This window comes from Aedes aegypti, chromosome 3, assembly GCF_002204515.2.
Source record: "Aedes aegypti strain LVP_AGWG chromosome 3, AaegL5.0 Primary Assembly, whole genome shotgun sequence".
In the NCBI taxonomy this organism is placed as follows: Eukaryota; Metazoa; Arthropoda; class Insecta; order Diptera; family Culicidae; genus Aedes; species Aedes aegypti.
In genome coordinates this window covers 21,581,413-21,604,313 of record NC_035109.1, presented here as the reverse complement: position 1 = coordinate 21,604,313, position 22,901 = coordinate 21,581,413, and the positions used below count along the sequence as shown (strand labels likewise).

Genomic DNA, 22,901 nt, shown 5'->3' with positions numbered 1-22,901 from the left:
AATAGGATAGGAATAGGATAGGAATAGGATAGGAATAGGATAGGAATAGGATAGGAATAGGATAGGAATAGGATAGGAATAGGATAGGAATAGGATAGGAATAGGATAGGAATAGGATAGGAATAGGATAGGAATAGGATAGGAATAGGATAGGAATAGGATAGGAATAGGATAGGAATAGGATAGGAATAGGATAGGAATAGGATAGGAATAGGATAGGAATAGGATAGGAATAGGATAGGAATAGGATAGGAATAGGATAGGAATAGGATAGGAATAGGATAGGAATAGGATAGGAATAGGATAGGAATAGGATAGGAATAGGATAGGAATAGGATAGGAATAGGAATAGGAATAGGATAGGAATAGGATAGGAATAGGATAGGAATAGGATAGGAATAGGATAGGAATAGGATAGGAATAGGATAGGAATAGGATAGGAATAGGATAGGAATAGGATAGGAATAGGATAGGAATAGGATAGGAATAGGATAGGAATAGGATAGGAATAGGATAGGAATAGGATAGGAATAGGATAGGAATAGGATAGGAATAGGATAGGAATAATAGGATAGGAATAGGATAGGAATAGGATAGGAATAGGATAGGAATAGGATAGGAATAGGATAGGAATAGGATAGGAATAGGATAGGAATAGGATAGGAATAGGATAGGAATAGGATAGGAATAGGATAGGAATAGGATAGGAATAGGATAGGAATAGGATAGGAATAGGATAGGAATAGGATAGGAATAGGATAGGAATAGGATAGGAATAGGATAGGAATAGGATAGGAATAGGATAGGAATAGGATAGGAATAGGATAGGAATAGGATAGGAATAGGATAGGAATAGGATAGGAATAGGATAGGAATAGGATAGGAATAGGATAGGATAGGATAGGAATAGGATAGGAATAGGATAGGAATAGGATAGGAATAGGATAGGAATAGGATAGGAATAGGATAGGAATAGGATAGGAATAGGATAGGAATAGGATAGGAATAGGATAGGAATAGGATAGGAATAGGATAGGAATAGGATAGGAATAGGATAGGAATAGGATAGGAATAGGATAGGAATAGGATAGGAATAGGAAGGAATAGGATAGGAATAGGATAGGAATAGGATAGGAATAGGATAGGAATAGGATAGGAATAGGATAGGAATAGGATAGGAATAGGATAGGAATAGGATAGGAATAGGATAGGAATAGGATAGGAATAGGATAGGAATAGATAGGAATAGGATAGGAATAGGATAGGAATAGGATAGGAATAGGATAGGAATAGGATAGGAATAGGATAGGAATAGGATAGGAATAGGATAGGAATAGGATAGGAATAGGATAGGAATAGGATAGGAATAGGATAGGAATAGGATAGGAATAGGATAGGAATAGGATAGGAATAGGATAGGAATAGGATAGGAATAGGATAGGAATAGGATAGGAATAGGATAGGAATAGGATAGGAATAGGATAGATAGGATAGGAATAGGATAGGATAGGATAGGAATAGGATAGGAATAGGATAGGAATAGGATAGGAATAGGATAGGAATAGGATAGGAATAGGATAGGAATAGGATAGGAATAGGATAGGAATAGGATAGGAATAGGATAGGAATAGGATAGGAATAGGATAGGAATAGGATAGAATAGATAGGAATAGGATAGGAATAGGATAGGAATAGGATAGGAATAGGATAGGAATAGGATAGGAATAGGATAGGAATAGGATAGGAATAGGATAGGAATAGGATAGGAATAGGATAGGAATAGGATAGGAATAGGATAGGAATAGGATAGGAATAGGATAGGAATAGGATAGGAATAGGATAGGAATAGGATAGGAATAGGATAGGAATAGGATAGGAATAGGATAGGAATAGGATAGGAATAGGATAGGAATAGGATAGGAATAGGATAGGAATAGGATAGGAATAGGATAGGAATAGGATAGGAATAGGATAGGAATAGGATAGGAATAGGATAGGAATAGGATAGGAATAGGATAGGAATAGGATAGGAATAGGATAGGAATAGGATAGGAATAGGATAGGAATAGGATAGGAATAGGATAGGAATAGGATAGGAATAGGATAGGAATAGGATAGGAATAGGATAGGAATAGGATAGGAATAGGATAGGAATAGGATAGGAATAGGATAGGAATAGGATAGGAATAGGATAGAATAGGATAGGAATAGGATAGGAATAGGATAGGAATAGGATAGGAATAGGATAGAATAGGATAGGAATAGATAGGAATAGGATAGGAATAGGATAGGAATAGGATAGGAATAGGATAGGAATAGGATAGGAATAGATAGGATAGGATGGAATAGGATGGAATAGGAATAGGATAGGAATAGGATAGGAATAGGATAGGAATAGGATAGAAAGGATAGGAATAGGATAGGAATAGGATAGGAATAGGATAGGAATAGGATAGGAATAGGATAGGAATAGGATAGGAATAGGATAGGAATAGGATAGGAATAGGATAGGAATAGGATAGGAATAGGATAGGAATAGGATAGGAATAGGATAGGATAGGAATAGGATAGGAATAGGATAGGAATAGGAATAGGATAGGAATAGGATAGGAATAGGATAGGAATAGGATAGGAATAGGATAGGAATAGGATAGGAATAGGATAGGAATAGGATAGGAATAGGATAGGAATAGGATAGGAATAGGATAGAAATTGAATAGAAATAGAAATTTTAAAATTTTTTATTGAAATAATAGAAAAATATCTTTTAAAAGAGGAATGAGTATATGAATATTAATTGTAATGAAATAGATTAATTGAGAAGTAAAAAAATACTGAAAACTATAATCGATAGTTAAAGTTTCTCAAGCATCTACACATATTTAGTTTTGCTTGCTAGAGAATCTGTGATGTCCTTATTTTATTTGATTGAAGTCTTAGATCCCCACCTCCATTCCGCAAATTAAACTAGATAGACCCTCGATAACAGAATCTTGGAAAATACCATCATCAGTGTGCTTTTCTCAATCGCTTACTCCCACAGCGCAGCGGTCGATTTCAAGATGATCTCAAGTGGGATGTTGTTAACTTCGTTGACCATCACTGTCCTCTCGGTCGTTGACACAGTCGTTGATATGGTCAAGGTGACTTGAAACCGATGGATAAAAAAATCTCACCGAACGGAATGGAGTTGGAAGGTTTTAAGTGCCGACGAGTTTCTTGTAATTGAACTAACTTTCTGGTGGTCAAATGTCAAGAGTCGAGGGAGCTAGAGAAAGATTGGCTTTCTTTTGAGTTTAGAGAAATAGAGCTGTGGTAGCTTTTATCTGCTTCTGAATGTTTAGTGTTATGTGAACCTTGGGATTGGAGCTATGATGACTGGATGACTGCACAGTAGGGTGCGGCTTATTTTTCAAGAGTTCTCAAAACCAAAAATTCTTGTGCTCTACTGAATTCAAATCACATTAAAAGAGAAACCTCAAAATCTGAGCCAAAAATATTAACATTTAGAGGTGGCGCAAGCGTCTTGAAGTTGAATTTTCAGGTTATAAAAAATTACCTTCAGTGAAGTACACATAACTTTGTTATTTTTCAACCGATTTCAAAATTTTTAAGCGTCAATACTTTCAAAATTAAATTTGTAAAAACTTTGTTGAACACTAAATTTGTCTAAAATCAAAACAAGTTTTATTTAAAAGTAATTTATTCCAAATTTTTCCTCATTTTACTAAAAATTTCAACTTTGTTTGACCATAACTTCATGATTACTCAACCGATTCCAAATATTTTGACATACTTTTGAAGCTAATTTAATTGTTTTCAAACTTTTCATACATCACATTTTACTAAAAAAAATTTTTGACCAACTTATTCAGCAAAAACTGCACAAAAACATGATTTTTAACGAAAAATGCCAGTTTTGTCAAATCTTTGGCAGTTAAATATTGTCTCTTAAGTTGAAACTGATTTTTCTCATTTGTTAAACCTTTGGTTAAACTTTGCAACAATTTTTAAAAAATTTTGAAACAAAATTATGTTTGCATATGTTTAAAAATATATGCACTATTCAACTCGTAATTAAGGCAAGATGCTTTACATATTTAAGTTTTATAGAAAAAATGCTATTTTCGGCAAAAAAAAAACTTAAATAATCCAAAGAAATTTGATTTTTTCATTGAAAAATCATGTTTTTGGGTAGTTTTTGTTGAATACATAAGTCAAAAATATTTTTTAGAAAAAAATGTTGTCTGTTCAGTTTGAAAACAAATAAATTTGCTTCAAAAGCATGTAAAAAGATTTGGAATCTATTAAGTTTTAATGAAGTTATGGTCAAACAAAAATGATTTTTTTAGTAAAATGAGGAAAAATATGGATAAAAGTATTTTTAACTAAGACAAGTTTTGATTTTAGACAAATTTGATGTTCTACAACATTTTTTTAAATTTAATTTGAAAGAAAATAGTTTTAGCACTAAATCGGTTTCGAAATCGGTTGAAAAATAACAAAGTTATGTTTACTTAACTGCAGGTCATTTTTTATAACTTGAAAATTCACCTTCAACACGCTTGCGCCACCTCTAAATGTTAATATTTTTGGCTCAGATTTTGAGGTTTCTCTTTTAATGCGATTTGAATTCAGTAGAGCACACGTATTTTTGGTTTTGAGAACTTTTGAAAAATAAGCCGCACCCTACTGCACAGCCCGAGCAATACAAATACGGTCGAATGCGTTTGTCATATGTCCACAATAAATGCTATGTGCATGGCAGTGCAAATGATGCTTTCATGTGCCTGTTGATTCGGTTGATGAATGTTCGTCCGTCCGTACGGATGATTGCGTACTCAAAATTGCTCCCGAACCGGGCGAAGCTAAACATCATCTGCAATGACCCGAATTGCAAATTGCCGACCTATTCTTTTCGGCACCCGTTATACTCGTAGATGTGGGAATGTGGCCTTTAGGAGTTCTGAGTTTCAAACTAATTGTGACCGTAGAGAACAGTGTACACTACGAAATACACTTGTCGTATAGTATACTTTAATTTATGTGTTTTTTCTCAAACACGGTGAATTTTGGAATATGAATTGTATCTTGTTCTTGCAAACTCTCAACACCATTTGTTGGAAATTTCTCTCATTCCTCAATATTGAAAAACATAATGAACAATCAGTTTTGGAAACAAAAAACTAACAAACTAAATAAGAAAAGTTTTAGTTAATAAGGTAAAAGTTCTTGAAGACCTCTTATAGAGAATAGGGAGTTCCTCAACAAGGTTTCAATACAGTTTTACTGTTGCTCTTGAATTGGATTTCCAAATTTCTTTAATATTTAACACTTTTGTCATAATATCAGGCGGATTTGATGGATCTATCGGTTTTATTATCAGTTTATCACGAAACTTCCTATAGAGTGTAATAAAACTTAAAGATGATACCAGTACCAGTAAAAGCAAAGGCATTTCAGGATCTTATGCCATGCCGGAAATATCTGAAAACCATTTTGCTCCCCCTTCCCCCCTTGAATAGGACCTGCTAATCGTCGAAACGCCAGGGCATCACTCTGTTTGCCCGTGTTGAAATATTCATCAGAAAATGGAAATAGAATGGAGATTTTCCATCACAATCTCATATCTCGCATAAACTGCACCGGGGAGGACAACAAAAGTGTGTAGAGCGGCAAATGCAAAATTTGTCGTTTCTGTTTGAATAGGTAGGTACATCGCGCGCTTCACCGTCTATTTTTGAACTCCAAGCAGTAGCTATCTGTTGCGATTTGCCGGGATGCTGAATTAATTCGGTTGTACATCGGAACTACGAATGACGCCAAACAGTAGTTGGGAGGACAATGGACTACGTCCGGTAAAGGATACTATTGTGCGTTTAGCACGGGGGAGGTTAATTTGGCATGTTTTGGGGGAGGATAATTTCAAATGTATGGCTCAATTTAAGTACCCATTGCAGATTGTTGAATGCTTTTGAATATTTATTTCAAAAGTTTACCATCAGTTAGTATAATGCACACATATAAAACTTGTTGTAATTTAGCTCTTCCATTTAAAATATTGCATTAAAAAACAATGGTTCATTTGTGCTATGCGTTATTCTGGGGTCTTCCTGAGCTAAGTGGTCAGAGTCTGCAGCTACAGCCATGCTGAGGGTGTCTGGGTTCGATTCCCAGTTGGTCCAGGATCTTTTCTTAATGGAAATTTACTTGACTCCCTAGGCATAGAGTATCATTGTATTTGCCACATGAAAGAATTGAAATATTCTGTGGCCATGTTGGCACCCTAACCTAATTTGTCTAAAGATCAAATTACAGTGTCCTTTTGATTCCTTTGAACGCATATATCCCTCAGTAAATACATAATGGATACTAGCTCATGCTAGTTAGCTGAACAGATCGCCAATTTGTTCTCGGTATTGTCCGGCTGGTGAGATTGTTGCTCCTTCCAAGGAAACCTAAATCAAATTCCTGAACCGCCACCGCCCACGGCAACCTTTATTCTTCGGAAGCACGTTGATACCAAGATAACTCCCGCCACTGCGTCTGCTGCAGTCTGTCGACGGGCAGACTGAAAATGTAACTCTCATACTGCTGTTTCGGTAGAGAGACTACGCCCAAACCACAAATCTACGGAATGATTGACTTTTCACGGTAGAAAGAAACTTGAAAATGGTAACATGATGTTCTTTTTTTCTTTTGCAGATTGATATCCAAGCTTGGATCCCATCAGTGAAGTGTTATGCCATCATTGTCGGACGAATTTCTGAAGTGATAAAGCGACACTTTTTGTGGGCTGTTCTCCGTCAGTATCGTCTATACTAAGTGTTGTTCTAGCTGTGCTATCGTACATCTAGAAAGTTTTTGTTCTCGTCATACACCATCGTCGACTCGGAGGATGAATTATGATTTAGGTAGGTACCCCTTCCAAAATAACATTAAAAGTTCACACCAGCAATGCATTTAGGATCCTTTTAGCAAAAGGATCTAAGTAGCAAAAAGAGTTGTAACAAAATGGAACTTAAATGGTAGCTTTCAGGGTCTGCATCAGAAATTAATCTAATTATGATATTACTCAAGTTGGTTGAAAGAGTTTCTTCAAACCAGTTGAAACTGATAAACCCATCACAGTGAATTATTGAATCAAGTGTTCTGCAGCAGCGTGTGATGCCCACTTGCTCCACGTAACACACATATTACTTTTTCAGGATAATCCAATTTAGCCCGAACCCCCCACGCTTCTCACGCACTCAATTTGGAAGTCATAAGGGGAAGCCATACGTCGCCGTCGTTATTGTATCCATTCACGGATAATAGGCAGCCTTATTGCGTGTAAACAGTCTCAAATTTCTGAAGATGGATGGTTACAATGCAACAGAGTGTCCTAAATTGATGTTTTCTTTTTTTCAAGTTAAACGTTCATTTATATCTAGGTGTTTTGTGTTAGGAAGCTCTATCAACCTGAACGTTAGTGCACCCTTTACAGTTCAAAATAGGGCCAAAGCCACGTGGGGTACCTAAGGAAGCCAAAACAGGATACTCAATAATAAATACATTGAATCACTCTTCGTCTTCTTCTTGGAATTAGGTCCTCACTTGAGCAGAATCAGCTTCTCAGTTCAATTAGCACTTCCACAGATATTAACTGAGAGCTTTCTTTGCCAAAGTTGCCGTTTTCGCATTCATAAATCTTCACCTTAATATGAGATGATTAGTTTCTACTTACATTACAGTACTAGCGTGTTTGAAACATTTCTCTAAATTTCTCCATAGTATTTTCCATATAAACCTACATTGTCTTTGAACCACCTTTAAATCACCACATAGAAAGTTGAAAATTTCACAGAACACTATTTTCATGGTAAGGATGATAAGGAGCATATTTGAGATAGAATTTTCAAACATTTTTAAAATGTGAATCGCCGTAATGGACACTTCGATATAGAGGTACTAACCTGAACAGATTAGGATCATATTGGACTATTGTGGCCACATGATCATCCGGTACAGGTTCCAATAGGGAACTTAAGGGGACACTTCGGGAATTTCACATATTGGTAGTGTTCGACAGTGCACATTGATCGGGCTCCATATAAAGGGGCGGCCAAAACTACGAAAAACTTTTTTGAGATTTGTATGTTTTTTATAATTTTTATCAAAGCATCCTTAGATCTAACAAAAAACGTTTAAATTTGCATTGTTAGAGTTATTTGAATAATCCAATATTTTACAGATATTTTGACGATATTTTTCATACAAAGTTTATTTAAAACATGTTTAACCACTGTTCATACACATTTTGATGAAACTCGATCAATTACAAACAAAATTTATGCTTTCAGCCCAGTTTGATAACATTAAAAAAATTGTTTTAAAAAAAGTAATACTCCCTTCGGAAACAATAAAACCGCCAAATAACATATTCAGATTACATATTTCATCGATTAGGGCGATAAAACTAGTTTTGGCCAAACTTCATTTTTTTCGACCATTAAGCAGTGTTGTGGAAAACTCAAATTCTCATAACTCACTCCTGATATTTTTCATGCGTGAGTTGTAAACCACGCAACTCAGCAGTCAAAAAATCATGGATGAGTTGGCTCATCTGTTTGATTCATTGCCTCGTAGTCCCACTGTTTTCTCGCATAAAGCCATGATTTCAAGTTAGTATGGTAGAATTACAATGATCCTTTATAACGTAAACAACAACTTTCAGTTTTCAAAAGTTTTTTTTGACGTGTTTTATGACTGACTGAGTGATTTTGCATGAAAATATCAAGCGTGAGATTTGCGAAACAGATCTCGAATGAGTTTGCTCTCGCGGGAGAGCTTATTGATTGAGATTTGATGTCATAGACCAATAACAAGACATGGTGTCCGGCCATTTGGCCGAACGCCGTTTGGCCGAATGCCGTTTGGCCGAACGCCATTTGGCCGAATGCCATTTGGCCGAACGGGTCGTTTGGCCGAATGCCGTTTGGCCGAATTACGAACAAAAAAAATATCAAATTACTACAACACTTATATGTAACATTCTTGGGTGTTGCCAAATAATTGATCAGCTAATTAATTTACACTAATGATGTGACGGGACGTCATGTTTGTCACTATATAAGAGCTCCAAGAGGATGGTAAAATTAACCCGTAATATTAGGACGAAGTTGTGAACTCCACTCATTGCATCAAGACTTTAAGCTCATGGTTGTTTCATCTGGGGCTATCAATAGTATGAAAGGGTTCCAGTTTTTTAATGATTTCATTAGAAGTTTTTCCTTCTTTTAAGCATAGGCCATTCTTTATAGTTATACTGGTATTGTTACTGTTGGCAATAATTCAGCTTATATTTTAATTGGGAATTTTACCTTCTTTAAATCATCGGCAGTAGTTATACTAATATAAAAATTGTTTGCAAAGCACTTGCTTAAATTTTCATAAGAGATTTTCCTTCTTTTGATCAAAGGCTATTATTTCTGTTTCTCTTTCATAGGACTGCAACGTGTGAACTGAGCTCTGCGCCATTGCTTGCGTATAGCAGTAAACCGATTGACTCGGTGAACAATTACGTGGAAAAAACTCATAGTTTCTCCGTTATGGAAAGAAGAAGCCAAAATTTACGATTACTAGAATTATGAAATAATTAACATAATACGATTCGAGGGATCGAAGCAATCCAGTCCTGCAGCAGGACTAATAATTCGTGAACCGTTTTAGTTACTGTCTAAAGCTGACTGCAAACACAATGCAAAAACTTCTGCTGGCAGCTATTACCGCTAGCATAGAAGTGAATATTTGCTTACATTAAGGATATTCTTTTTTCTGCACTGATTTTTTGTTGAACTAACATCAAAGAGCCATTATGTGTATATCAATGATGATTAACCTTCTTTAAAAATAAGCTGAATAAGTTCTTTAAAAATCAGCTTCGAAACTCACTGCAATAATATGCTAACTATAATTCACTATTATTTCCTACTTCGGCCAAACGGCATTCGGCCAAATGGCATTCGGCCAAATGACCCTTTCGGCCAAATGGCGTTCGACCAAACGGCATTCGGCCAAATGGCATTCGGCCAAATGACCCGGAACCCAAGACATAGCCTTATCCGGATGTTCCAACATCCGTTCTGGTAGGCCTTAAATAGGACACTTATCGACTTTTCGGTATCAGAGTATTCTTAAGACTCGAAATTCATGATTTTTCATAGTGTATGGAATAGGAATGATGGTCTAAGTCAAATGGCTAGATCTGAACTCAGTTCCGGTAAGGCTCAAATGGGACACTTTTTGAACAGGCTATCTTGGTACTTTGCGACAGCTTAAAACACATTGTTATTCATAAAGAAGAGATCAACAGAGCAGAGCAGAGATACAATTTTCATGTTAATACATCAATATGATATCATATTTATTTTAGGACATGAGAACCCTGCAATATTTTTTCCAAAGCAGGTTTGCCGCACAGTGGCCATAGGTACAACATTTGTTTTGATAGTCTCAGGCTTTTGATGAAAATCATAAAATAATTTTCAAATGAACCTTAGGAGGAATCACTGAGATCTAAGAGCAATCTTCGGAGGATTTACATGAGGAATCGAGAGAGGTATTCCTGAAGAAATCTCTGGATAAATTACCGCAAAAAATGGTCCTGAGTTATTGCAAAAAGCTCTAGACAAATCCCTGAGGAAATTCCCAGAAGAATTCATGATGGAGTCTCTGGAAGAATGTCTGAAAGTATTCCTGGAGCAATATTTTGAGTAATTCTTAAAAAAATCCTAGGAGACATTTCAGTAGCAATTCTTGAGGATATTCTCTAAGTAATTCATGGAAATATTCCTCAAGGAATCCTTGCGGGTATTCCTGGAGGAATCCCTGGAGGTAGACCGGGAGGAATCTTTGGAAATAGTCCTGGAAGAATCCCTGAAGGTAGTTCTGGAGAAATCCATTGAGGTAAATCTGGAGGAATCCTGGAGGTATTCCTGGAGGTACTCGTGGAGTAATTCCTGGAGATATTTCATGAGGTATTCCTGGAAGAATTCTCTGAGGTACTCCAAAAGGAAACCCTGGAAGTATTCCTGGAGGAATCCCTGGAGGTTTTCTGAAGGTATTTTATGAGGTATTCTAGGAGGATTCTCTGGAGGTATTCCTGGAGGTTCTGAAGGAATCTGGAGGTTTCTGAAGGAATCTCTAGCGGTATTCCTAAAGGCCGGTTCAAAATCAAGCATATTAAATACAATAAGAAAAAACACGTACTTCGATAAGTGTCCCGTTTGAGGCCTACCGTACCCGATATCGGAACATCCGGATAGGGTCATGTCTTGTTATTGATATATGGCACCACGTCTAATTACTTATAGATGCAAAATCATGAACGCTACCAATATGTCAAATTCCATAAGTGTCTCCTTGGGTGACCTATCGGAACCTGTACCAGATGACCATGTAGCCACAATGGTCCTATATGATCCTAAGCTGCTTAGTATAGTATCTTTATATCTAGGTGTCCATCATATAAAGATTTAACAGATGTTTGCCAACATGTCTACTTGAAGCTTTAGAATAAAGAGCTTCTGGTTTATGTGGTAATATTAGCTTTGGAACATTAGGAGAAATCTTTCATTTTTGCAAATATGAAGAATAAATATCCAAACTATTTTGCAATCTACTACTGTTGACACGCCGGCCTCATCATTTGGCAGAGGCTTGTGTCATCCATAAAGATTTTTGACATCCCTAAGGTAACTCAGGTAAGTCAGATGTGAAAATATTGTATAATATTGGTCCCGAAATGCTGCCTTGAGGAACACCAGCTCTTACAGGAAGTCTTTCAGACTTGGAGTTTTGATAATAACCCTGAAGTGTACGATTTGACAGATAACTTTGGATTATTATAACAATGTATGTTGGAAAATTACAATCAACCCGACCGAATAAAATTAGTTTGTGAATGAGCATGGTTATAATTTACTTGATGGGTATGATTCTTAATCATCATGCGATCGTTAACTGAAAAATAAGCATTGTTCGATACTCTACCAGGGGAATTCCGGAAACGAAAAACATGAGAGTTCATCTGCCTGGCACGAGCCTCGACGGCTCGCCCACGTGAACGGCAATCCCTAAAGCTAGACTTATGATAGCCCCCACAATTTGCGCATACACACTTTTTCGTATTCTTCCGCAAATCATACATTTAGCGTCCCTGCGACAATGTTTTGTTCCATAGCCCCACTTTTGGCACCAACGGCGCTGAGTGGAATTCTGGACATTTCCTCCAGGTTTTTGGAATTGTTCCCATGTCACACGGACATCGAACATAAGTCTTGCTTTTTCTAAAGCTTTAAAATTATTTCGATCACCTCTGTTGAAGTGAACTAAATAATCTTTTTGAGTAAGCCATTTCGGACGAATGCCAGATTTAATTTACTTTTTTCAATTGATTACTTGGAATGGGAAAACCCAAGTAAATTATTTATTGTATTTTTGATCTCTCCAGGTGACTTATAGTCATTTGAGAGACCTGTCAAGACGACCTTGAACAATAACAATAAGAAAAAATATTAGCCTTTTCTCTTCAAAATGCTTGAGAAGAAGTTCGCGATCATTAAGAGTTTCGGCTAAACGCGGCTCCTCTTTTCTTTACGATTTGAAAGGAAACCTTAATTCCCCTAATGGAGTTTAAGATCTCCTGTCTAAATCCTCCATATTTGGTACATCTGACCACTATAGGCGGTAACTTTTATTTCCTCACTTGCATCAGAGAGCCTTGGCAAGAGGCTGATTCGATTTGATGTTCGGAAAACTTGTCTAAAACATCGAACTGATTGCTCATTTCGATGCAATTATCAACATTAACCATTCCACCCTTGGAAAAAAGCGCACATTCCGGAGAAACATCCTTTCTTCTTTGCCAAATAGCTTTTGATTTTCAATTCGTGATGATGGGTTCAAAATAAGATATGGTTTTATTTTATCTAGTCATTCTTCACTTAGTCTGTTCAACTGTATTATGGAATAACACAGTATTCGACGATACCAGTCAGTGACAATCCAAAGCACCTGAAGCCCAACCAGCCTGATCAATTTTTGATATCCTTGCGTGTAATGAACACAAAAGCTTAATTAAATTTAAAACACGATTGATTGAGGCATCACAGGACGAAAAAGAATAATCGCCGAAACGCATACACTCCCGTGCAAAAGTTTGGGTTCACCCCCTCAAAAACATATAAAAGTGTTCTGTCCATATCTCTGTGATTACACGTCCAATTGAAACTCTTTTAGCCGCATTCGAAAGGCAAAGAGTTATTCTTACTCGTATGTATTTTTCTAAAAACATTTTTTGGATTTTGTATACTAAATTTTTACTTAAAGTTGTTAAATTTTTCGAAAAACACACTTAAAAATCATATTTAATTTCCTCAGCATTGGGTCGACCAAAATTTTAAATCAAAGTGTCATTAGAATCATAATCTTATATTCTTTGAAAAGACCCCACGAAAATTTGGCAGAAAAATCTGGAAAGTATTCAACATCAATGAAACAGTAAGTCAAGTCATCGTGCAAAAGTTTGGGTTCACCCCTCAGTATGATGCAAATTGTGCAAAAGTATGGGTTCACCTGAGCCGCACGTACATCATTTTTGTCAATATCTCTGCCATTTTTCAATCGATTTTAATAGTTCAAAGCTTTTTTGAGCGCAAATAATGGCGCGTACATGATTGGTTTGAGATTTCACAAATTTAAGTAAGTTCAGGTGAACCCAAACTTTTGCACGATACACCATACTGAGGGTTGAACCCAAACTTTTGCACGATGACTCGACTGACTGTTTCATTAATTTTGAATACTTTTAAGATTTTTCTGCCAAAATTTCGTGATGTCTCTTCAAAGAATATAAGATTACGATTCTAATGCCACCTGGTTTCAAAATTTTGGTCGATCCAATGCTGAGGAAATTAGCTATGTTTTTTCAGTGCGTTTTTTGAAAAATGTCACAACTTTAAATAAAAATTTAGTATACAAAGTTCAAAGAATGTTTTTGAAAAAATACATACGAAGAAAGAACAACTCTTTGCCTTTCAAATGCGGCTTAAAGAGTTTCAATTGGACGTGTAATCACAGAGATATGCACTGAACACTTTTGCATATTTTTTAGGAGGTGAACCCAAACTTATGCACGGGAGTGTAAATACGTAGTTACTGCCTGCCAGCAGCCTCGAGCGTTCGGGTGATGATCATAAATATTTATCCCCCATCGTCATAAAACGGACAATGAAGGGGTTTAGCAGCTGTAACCGCTGCGTGACCAAACTGCCTGCTGTTGCTACTGCTACCGGAACCGGAAAACGGTTGGAGAACGATGGTCTCTGGATCCACAATTCATTGGCAATATACGTTTATTTCTCTGCGGGCGGTTGCCCGTAGCAGTGATTGCGAGAAATGTTTTTAAATAATTTAATTGTTTATTGCCGTAAATGGAATTTATTAATATTTCGTTCGTGGAAATTGCAATTATGAAGGATGTTGTGAGAAGCTTATAGTTGGAGGTGTGTCTTTGGGGGAATTTTCCATTTTGTTTTTATGTTCGGCTTACAGACTAATCGGTTCGCTCTTAAATAGTTCACCTTTTCTATTATCGGTATCTTTGATTCACTTCGGAGTTTTTTTTTATTTGATGATGTTACAATTGACAACTAAAATTAATTGTGCTGAAGTTGTTCATGGAGCAATCCCTTTTTATATGAAACATGTTAAAAGTAGTAATGATGAATAACTACTTTTATTATGGAGAGGTTTTAAATTTTTTATGGAGCATTGTTATTTTTATATTGGTGTATTAAAAATGCTGCCACTCCAAATCATATACCGTTGTAAGCTGGCCAAAACTTGCATACTCCAACGAACAAGTCAAGATTGTTCAATTATTTCATCGCCATTACCACTGCTCACTTATCTGCGTTGATGAACCTGTACCTTCACTCCCTCCAATCCCATTTCGATCCGCTGAATGGTGTAGACAGAGGCTACCCTTACTTTGACCACACCAGGACTCGATGGTATGTCTGGTGCGAGCAGCTAGCTCTGCCTTCTGTGCCGGAATGGCAAATCCTTTATCCATGAGACTCAACTGGAAATTACTTTTTCATTCCCACTGACTGTGTCATGCCATCATCGTGCTTAGGTTTCCGGTTATTATTTCCACTTGCAGTAGCAGATTCCCACGACCAATATGTAGGGCTTGGTTGACCTATCCATACCATAGTAGGGAACGGTGTGCTGTTACCGTTATTAGCGAAAATAAATGTGAAAGAATTTGGCACCTACCATCCTTCCAACACAGTGAATCATTATCAACTTGTAAACCAACCAAGTAACCATCAGGTTTGTATAAGGAATCCAAAAGCATCTTATCTGAAAATTTAAAATCATTTCGTTGAGAAATTTAAAAGTTATAGTGATTCACCATCATTTCATTGAAGTTTGATTTAGAGCTCATTTATATGATTTGGTTGTATTATTGGACATCATTTACATATAAAAATGTCCATAGATTAACGGTATTCAAAAGATATAGAATTTATGCATCTTCAGTCTTTACAGTTAGTTGAAACGGTTCTTATCGAAAGACAATATATCTAGTGTACTCTGAAGTTTTGGACCTATTTTAAAGCAATTTTTGAATATTAAATAAGCACGTTCAATGTTTTCACCATCATTAAATGCAGTTGTTATCCCTTCATGGCAAAAACAACTATATACTTGTACAAGAATGCGCATCGTACCTTCGTGCTGTGCGAAAACAAATTCTCTCTGCTCTTGGAAGAAACTAGATAAAGCATTAAAACAGTACTTCTCTTCTCAGTGCTAAATAAACAGTACTTTTCAGTGCTTAACCTTTACGTTACCGGCCTCCGACAACGCACTTCCAAATAGCTGCCATATCGTCAATTCCCATTCGATTTTTTGAAACCACCGTCAGTTTACTTTAAAAAGGTTTCAGTTGTTTGTCATAAATGGAGAATGCTGAATTCGAAATCATGCCGGAGATATTTCTGATTGTACTGGGGTCACGAGGGTGCCAAATTTTGGAAATGTTATTATTTTTTTTTATTTATTGTGGTTACAACACTTACGTTTTTATGTAAAATATAAGATAATGGTCTATTGTCATAATTTCAACATAATTCGAATAAGTGAACCGTTCTAAAACATGGTAGCCGGTTCTGCCAGGGCCAGTTCGGGAACATTTCCGTTTCATGTCCAAAACATACCGTGCGACGTCTCAATCTTCTTTAATTCGGGAGAACATGTCAATAAAGGAAAACTAAACTAAATATCCAAAGATGTGGCTACTCCATAGCACCTGACACAGGTTCTGCCAGGGCCTCTTTGAGGACATTCCCGTTTCTTGTCGGAAACATACCGTGCGACGTCTCAATTTCATGAATTCGAGGGAACTTGTCAATAAACGAAGATTTGGCCACTCCAGAGCAATCCAATTTGAATTGGGGCGAATGAACTGGCTTATTAAAGCCCTCAGTACACTGTTTGTCAAGTGTGCAAATTTTTCCGCACGCATAAACCAACATGCAAACATCGGTCTCAACAATGACAAAACATCTGAAGTGTCAAGTGGATATTGAAGTGTTAGTTTATGCGTGTGGAAAAATTTGCACACTTGGCAAAGAGTGTACTGAGGGCTTAAGTTTCAAGCTTCAAAAATAAAAAAAAAAAAAGGAAAAATGCATGATGAATTTGTTAGTAAAACCTTTGCGGATAATGAGCATGAGCTCAAGCATAGATGACCGCTTCGTAGTTGCACTCCGTGATTGACCGGAGCAGTCGTAGATGCACAGAGATTTAATGAACGGGGCTTGGGATTAGCGAACGAGCGAAGAGCACGAATCGAGAGTTCAAAGAATATACCTCTGCATCTCCACAATTGTCTTGGAAAGTACATTGGGTTAGTGTGTATTTCCGGTCCCATCGCTCGCTCCAGCTGGAGCAAGCAATACAATCGATGGACCAAACATTTATGACTGGATTACACCACTTTTTCTTCGCACTGTGCGAACCGGACACGTCTGATTTCTATTGCATCGCTCTCTCCCGTAGGGGCAAGTAACACAATCGATGGACCGAACACTAATCTGTAGGAAAACCTTTTGCGGGTAATACATGAAATCTCGAATGAGTTCCAAATTAGATAATAGCTGGCTAGATTATTGTTTAATTTCTGATCCTTAACATATTCTAAGCAAAATTTTCATTCTGTTGCACGTGGAATTCTTCCATTCATGAATAAGCGGTACGATTGACGGAACCGACCTTTGGTCGAATTTACTCTTCTTTAAACGGGCAATAGGTTCTTATTTTTTATACTGTTAAAACAATTATTGGCAGTAAATATGCCAAAGGTCAGTAAGGCAAAGGGATTTCATAAATCATTAGGCTGTTTTTATGGTGTATTCATGAGGAGTTCCAAAGCGAATTTCTTTTAAGTTTTTATCAACAAATTTATTAAGTAATGAGTAATTAATAGAAAATTTTCTTCGAAGTTCACAATAGATTCATGGTAACATTCTAGCCTAAACCTTTTTAGGATTCTTGTTGAATTCCTGATGATGTTCGAAACAAAGTTCTGGTGGATTCCTTGATAGTTTTGATCTGTTGAGAAAGATCCTGCCTAAGACTGCATCAGTGAAGAGAAGCCACATCAGTTTGTATGTATTTTATTCTAGACTTATTTGAATACTTTTCAGAATTTACATTATGCTTTACCCGTGGCACATCATGTTTTGTTCTCCAAGGAGGCCCTGGTTTAACCTGTGCTTGGAGCTATTGAGTGGGCACATCACGTGTTAATAAGTTGATTCTGCTTTTATTGACATGTTTTTTTTACAATTCACAAAGATTGAGACAAAAGCAGAAATATCCCCAAAGAAGCCCTTATGGAACCTGTGCCAGAAGCTCTGAAGTGGCCAAATCGTTTATTACTGTGTTATTTTTCATTTATTGACAAGTTATTTAAAATTCATTATGATTGAGATGTCGCACGGTATGTTTTTGGACATAAGACGGAAATGTTCCCTAAGAAACCCTCGTGGAATCTGTGCCTGGAGATTTGGAGTGGCCACATCTGTTCGTTCCGAGCTTTTCTTGTTTTATTGACAAGTTCTTTTGAATTCACGAAGATTGATACGTCGCACGGTATGTTTCCGACAAAAAACGGGAATGTCCCCAAGCTGGCCCTGGCGGAACCGGCTACGATGTTCCGGAACGGTCCACCTATTATATTGAAATGATGACAATCGCCCATTATCTCACGTTTTACACAAAAAAATCAGTATTGTGACTGAAATAAATAAAAAAATAATCACATTTCCCGAATTCGGCACCCTCGTGACCCCAGTACAACACTGAATATCTCCGGCATGGTTCCGAATACAGAATTTTCCATTTATGACAAATAACTGAAACCTTTTTATAGTAAACTGAGGGTAGTTTCAAAAAAATCGAATGGAAATTGACGAAATGGCAGCTGTTTGAAAATGCCTCGTCGGAGGCCGGTAACGTAAAGGTTAAAAAACGGTACTTATCAGTGCCACTAAAACAGTAGTTTTCAGTACTGTTTTTTCTACTATTGATCCCTTTTCAATCCTTGTTAAGCCCATGCCTTCGATTTCTCGTAGGACATGTGAACGAAAGCTAGCGGTGATAATCCTTCTTGGACACCGTCGTGGGAAAAAACCTCTTAAAAGATCTCATCTTCTTTCGCTACTCAACTAAAAATGGTTGCAGCTACGAACGAAAGGAAGGGTGAATCTCTGATTTCGCAACTTCTTTCCAAAAAAGTGGGATTCAAACCTGTCACTAAAGTGGCAAAATGGGAGAAAGGACGCCGGAATGCGCGCTTTCTTCCAAGGGTGAAATGATTAATGTTGTTAATCGAAATGACAAATTTTCCGAACATGAAATCGAAGCAGCCTCTAGCCCAGGCTTTTTGATTCAAGAGAGGAAATAAAGAGTGCCGCCAATCGTGGTCAGTTGTCCTGAATTTCGGGGATCTCGGCAGGAGATCTTGAACTTCATTAGGGGAATCAAGGTTTCCTTCCAAATCGCAAAGCAAGAAGAATGTCACGTTTTGCGGGAAACTCTTAAAGATCGTGAACTTCTTCTCAAACATCTTGAAGAGAAGAAGCACATTTTTTTAACTTATGACGACAAAACTGAATGTTCCTTCAAAGTTGTCATGAAAGCTCTCAAGTGACTATAAGTCACCTGAAAAGATCAAGAATGGAATGAATGATTTACTTGGAGTTTCCCCAGTCCAAGTAATCATTATGAAAAAGAGAACCCAATCTGGCATTCTTCGGAAAGGGCTTTCTCAAGAATAATATATTGTTTACTTTAATAAAAGTGTTCTGAATAATATAAAAGCTTTAGAAAAGGCAAGACTTATGTTCGATGTCCGTGTGACTTGGAAACAGTTCCAAAAACCTGGAGGAAATGTCCAGAACCCTACTCAGTGCCGTCGGTAAAAGTGGGGTCATGGTACTAAAAATTGCCACATTGGTGCTAAATGCATGATTTTCGGAGGTTCCTCTCACGCTAAGGACGTCTGTTCTGTGGAGGAAGATACCAAAAAGTTTGTATGCGAAAATTGTGGGGGCAATCGTAAGTCTAACTTTTGGGATTGGCCTTCTCGCAAACGAACGTTGAGGCTCGTACCAGGCAGTTGAACGGCAACGTTTCTTAGAGCCGTAATTACCCAGGCAGATGCTCATTTTTCAGTTACCGATCGCTGATTTTATAATCATACCCATCAGGTTAATTATATTCATACTCATTCACAGGCTAATCCTCACTTTCGCGTCAAATGAAACTTCTTAGAAATTGTGTAAGATCTTCAAATCATTGGTACTGTTGATGTTCTCTACGAAATTATTTGAAATTTACAAAGAAGATGTTTGAATATCGCATGTGTTGTATGCTTAATGCAAAACCCGATGATTAATTGGCTGGATCACTTCGATAATGATGCGCTTTAAGGTGAAGATGAATCGAAGCCAAACCTCAAATTTTCAAGAGCACAAATCTGGAGAACCAAACATCCGTTCCAGCTGAAAACCTAATCAATTGGTCACTAGCTGGTGGTGACCAATTGATTAAGTTTTCAGCTCTAACGGATGATTGGTTCTCCAGATTTATCTTGATAATTTGAGGTTTGGCTTCGATTAATCTTCACCTTAAGGGAGTATTCCTTCTAAAATGGCTCAAATCTTTCAAATCGATTCCTTCGTTGAAATGTTTTCAAATTCACGAAGAAGATGCTTGAATACTGTTTTTATCGAATGGTAGGTGCCAAATTTTTGGAAATTTTTTGTTAGTAAAGGTTTTGGTCACACCGTGAAAGGGAATGAGTATTCATGGTAGCAGAATGCTCACCATGATTCTAAGCTATGGCCACGGCATGGTATTACCACCCATTGAGATTGGGTTCTAAGAAAAAGAAAAGTATGTCTTTGGCATGCGATGAACATTGGTTGCTTGATAATTGGGAATGTTTCTGGACGTTCGGCGACAGATGGAAACGAAATTTGTAAGAATTTTCTTCTTTGAACTGCACATCCATATTACAGTTTAATAGCATTTAATGAAAACCATTTTATTTGAACTGTAGCCGTAGGAAATCAGTTTCTCGTTTATCGATTTGATGAAACGGAGAAACCGTACGCGGCCACAAGTCTACAACACTGCAAATAAACTGAGCCACCGTTGACGGGGGAAACCGCAGGAAAAATAACTGACAATAAAACCCGCCAAGTAATATCATCGTCGGCAAACAAGGTAAAAACAAGATTAGAGAATTTTATGGTAATTTGAAATGCAATTCCAGTCCGTTTTTATTCGACCGGAGGGATCGTCGGATGCTTCTCGCGGAAAACTTATATTCCTCTCGGCTGGATGCCTTATGTGCGCCCTGCACAAGGCCTTGGAAGGAATGGATGGAAAAGAAAATACGTAATAAATACGACAAGAAAAATATAAATTAAAACGTCAGCTATAAATAACGTTTTGCTCGGATGGACATGAGGCAGTGTTGGGGTGTGTGGTTCAGCTTTAGTATTGTCGTTGAGGATGGGTACAATTTTTTATATCGATTTTTTACGACCAGTGGTTCGATATGATGACTTACAAGATTGCAAGTAAGAGTTATGATCACTATACAATGGCTAAAGTGTACCATCACGCCATTAGTGGACGTATTTTGGAGCTCCACCTCCATCTAGATGTCCTGAACGGGTAGGGTTCCCAGGTCACTTCTACTGCATACAGCTGACGAATTCGTGGCTTTCCTGCATCTCCGGTGAATATTATTTTTACATGTTTTGCCGAAATTCGCGCTAAGTGTCTAGCCCACTGTTATCTACCGGATTTTATGCACCTAATGATATTTGCCCTTTAACACTTCAGCTGTATTTTATACATCACTGTTAGAAAAACCTTGCTTTCTGCACATTGTTCAACAGTAATTTTGAATGTGCATCTCTTAGCCGTCAAACATCACAAACACCAATAATACCCAGTATTGTACTGAAAACTTCAAAAATTTACCATTTCCATTTCATGCAATAAAAAGTCGCTACCCAAGCACCAATTTAGTACTGAAGCACTGAAGTTTATCACCTTCCCATTCGAAAGTAATCAAATCTAATTGATTCACGACGACTGGCTCTTCCAAATGAACTCCCACCTAATATTCTACGCGAAACGAACATCCTGTTCGACGCTGTGCAGTGTTACGGTGGACTAATTTTCTCCCGGAATGAAATAATGTCTAATGTAGACGGGGTAGATTCGGTAAACTTTCGACACGAGTAGTAAGGAGAACCCTAACATAGTTGTACTCGTTTTGGTGGAATGCTATTTTCCATCATCTTCATCAGTGGGACCGAAAATGGATTTTCGGTGTAACGATGCGGAAGGAAATGACCCTATTTTAAATGGGGTTTCGCAAATTGTTTGGACATCGGTTGATGAGAATTTGTGTCTTCTAATTGGCTTGGCTTGGCCCCGTTGAAAGGGTGCTTGCTTCGATAGATACAGCAAACATCCGAGTCTGTATGTTCAGGTCAAACCGTTCAAGAATCACTTGCACGTAAATTGTAACCAACGCCTAACTTCTTGGATAAACATTTTCTTTTCTCAAAAAGTCATCTTCATCCCCAAAATTTACTCAGCTTTCAACCGTGTCAGATCCTTCTTTCCAAGAAAAACAACCAGAACAACCGGATGCTTACTTCGCCAGGTTTAATTGACTGGGAGGAATCGAAGGAGAAACTTACTCTACCAGAGGAACAATATTTTCATGATAGAGCTGTTTCATTAGTGATAATAGTATGGTAGCAAGTTGCCTTCTCCTGTGTCGGGATTCAAAACATGCATTGCCGCATAAGCTGTGTAGAGCAAAAAAAAATATTGTAATTTGTGCCCTCAGTCTCAAGTAACGGTGCAGCTGCTGCAGTTTCCAAACACTTGTCTGGGACCATGTACCTCTGAGGGATCCCATTTTTCCCAACCGGCACGTAACTCAAGACATCTAAGATATCCGACTCATGTGCACAGGAACAAAGCACATGCATTACTGACCAATAGGGTGTCTCAAAAATAATGCAATGTTCGAAAAGTGATGGTGCTCAACCCTAGAATGAAAAATGTGCTCATGTAGAGCATTTTGTAGAACTTAATATTGTCCTATTCTAGAAGCCTCTAGTTCACGTCACTTGAAAAGCAGTTTTTCCGTTCAAAACTAAAAATTATTCACTGTGTTTCGGTTGCAGAATAGAATACTGTGAACACATTTTCCTGTAAATTTTCTTGATTTTGAACGAAAAACC

At 37.3% G+C, this 22,901-nt stretch overlaps 1 protein-coding gene across 3 annotated transcripts in view; it reads left to right on the top strand.

Annotated features, from left to right (window-relative positions):
- The window catches only part of LOC5575110 (cationic amino acid transporter 3), a 173,231-nt gene that overhangs the window by 50,362 nt on the left and 99,968 nt on the right, over window positions 1-22,901 (top strand). For all 3 annotated transcript variants that reach the window (XM_021851004.1, XM_021851003.1, XM_001661782.2), the window contains one exon: window positions 6,706-6,914. The gene's annotated coding sequence lies outside the window, so the exon portion shown is untranslated. The remainder of the gene's footprint in view (window positions 1-6,705; window positions 6,915-22,901) is intronic.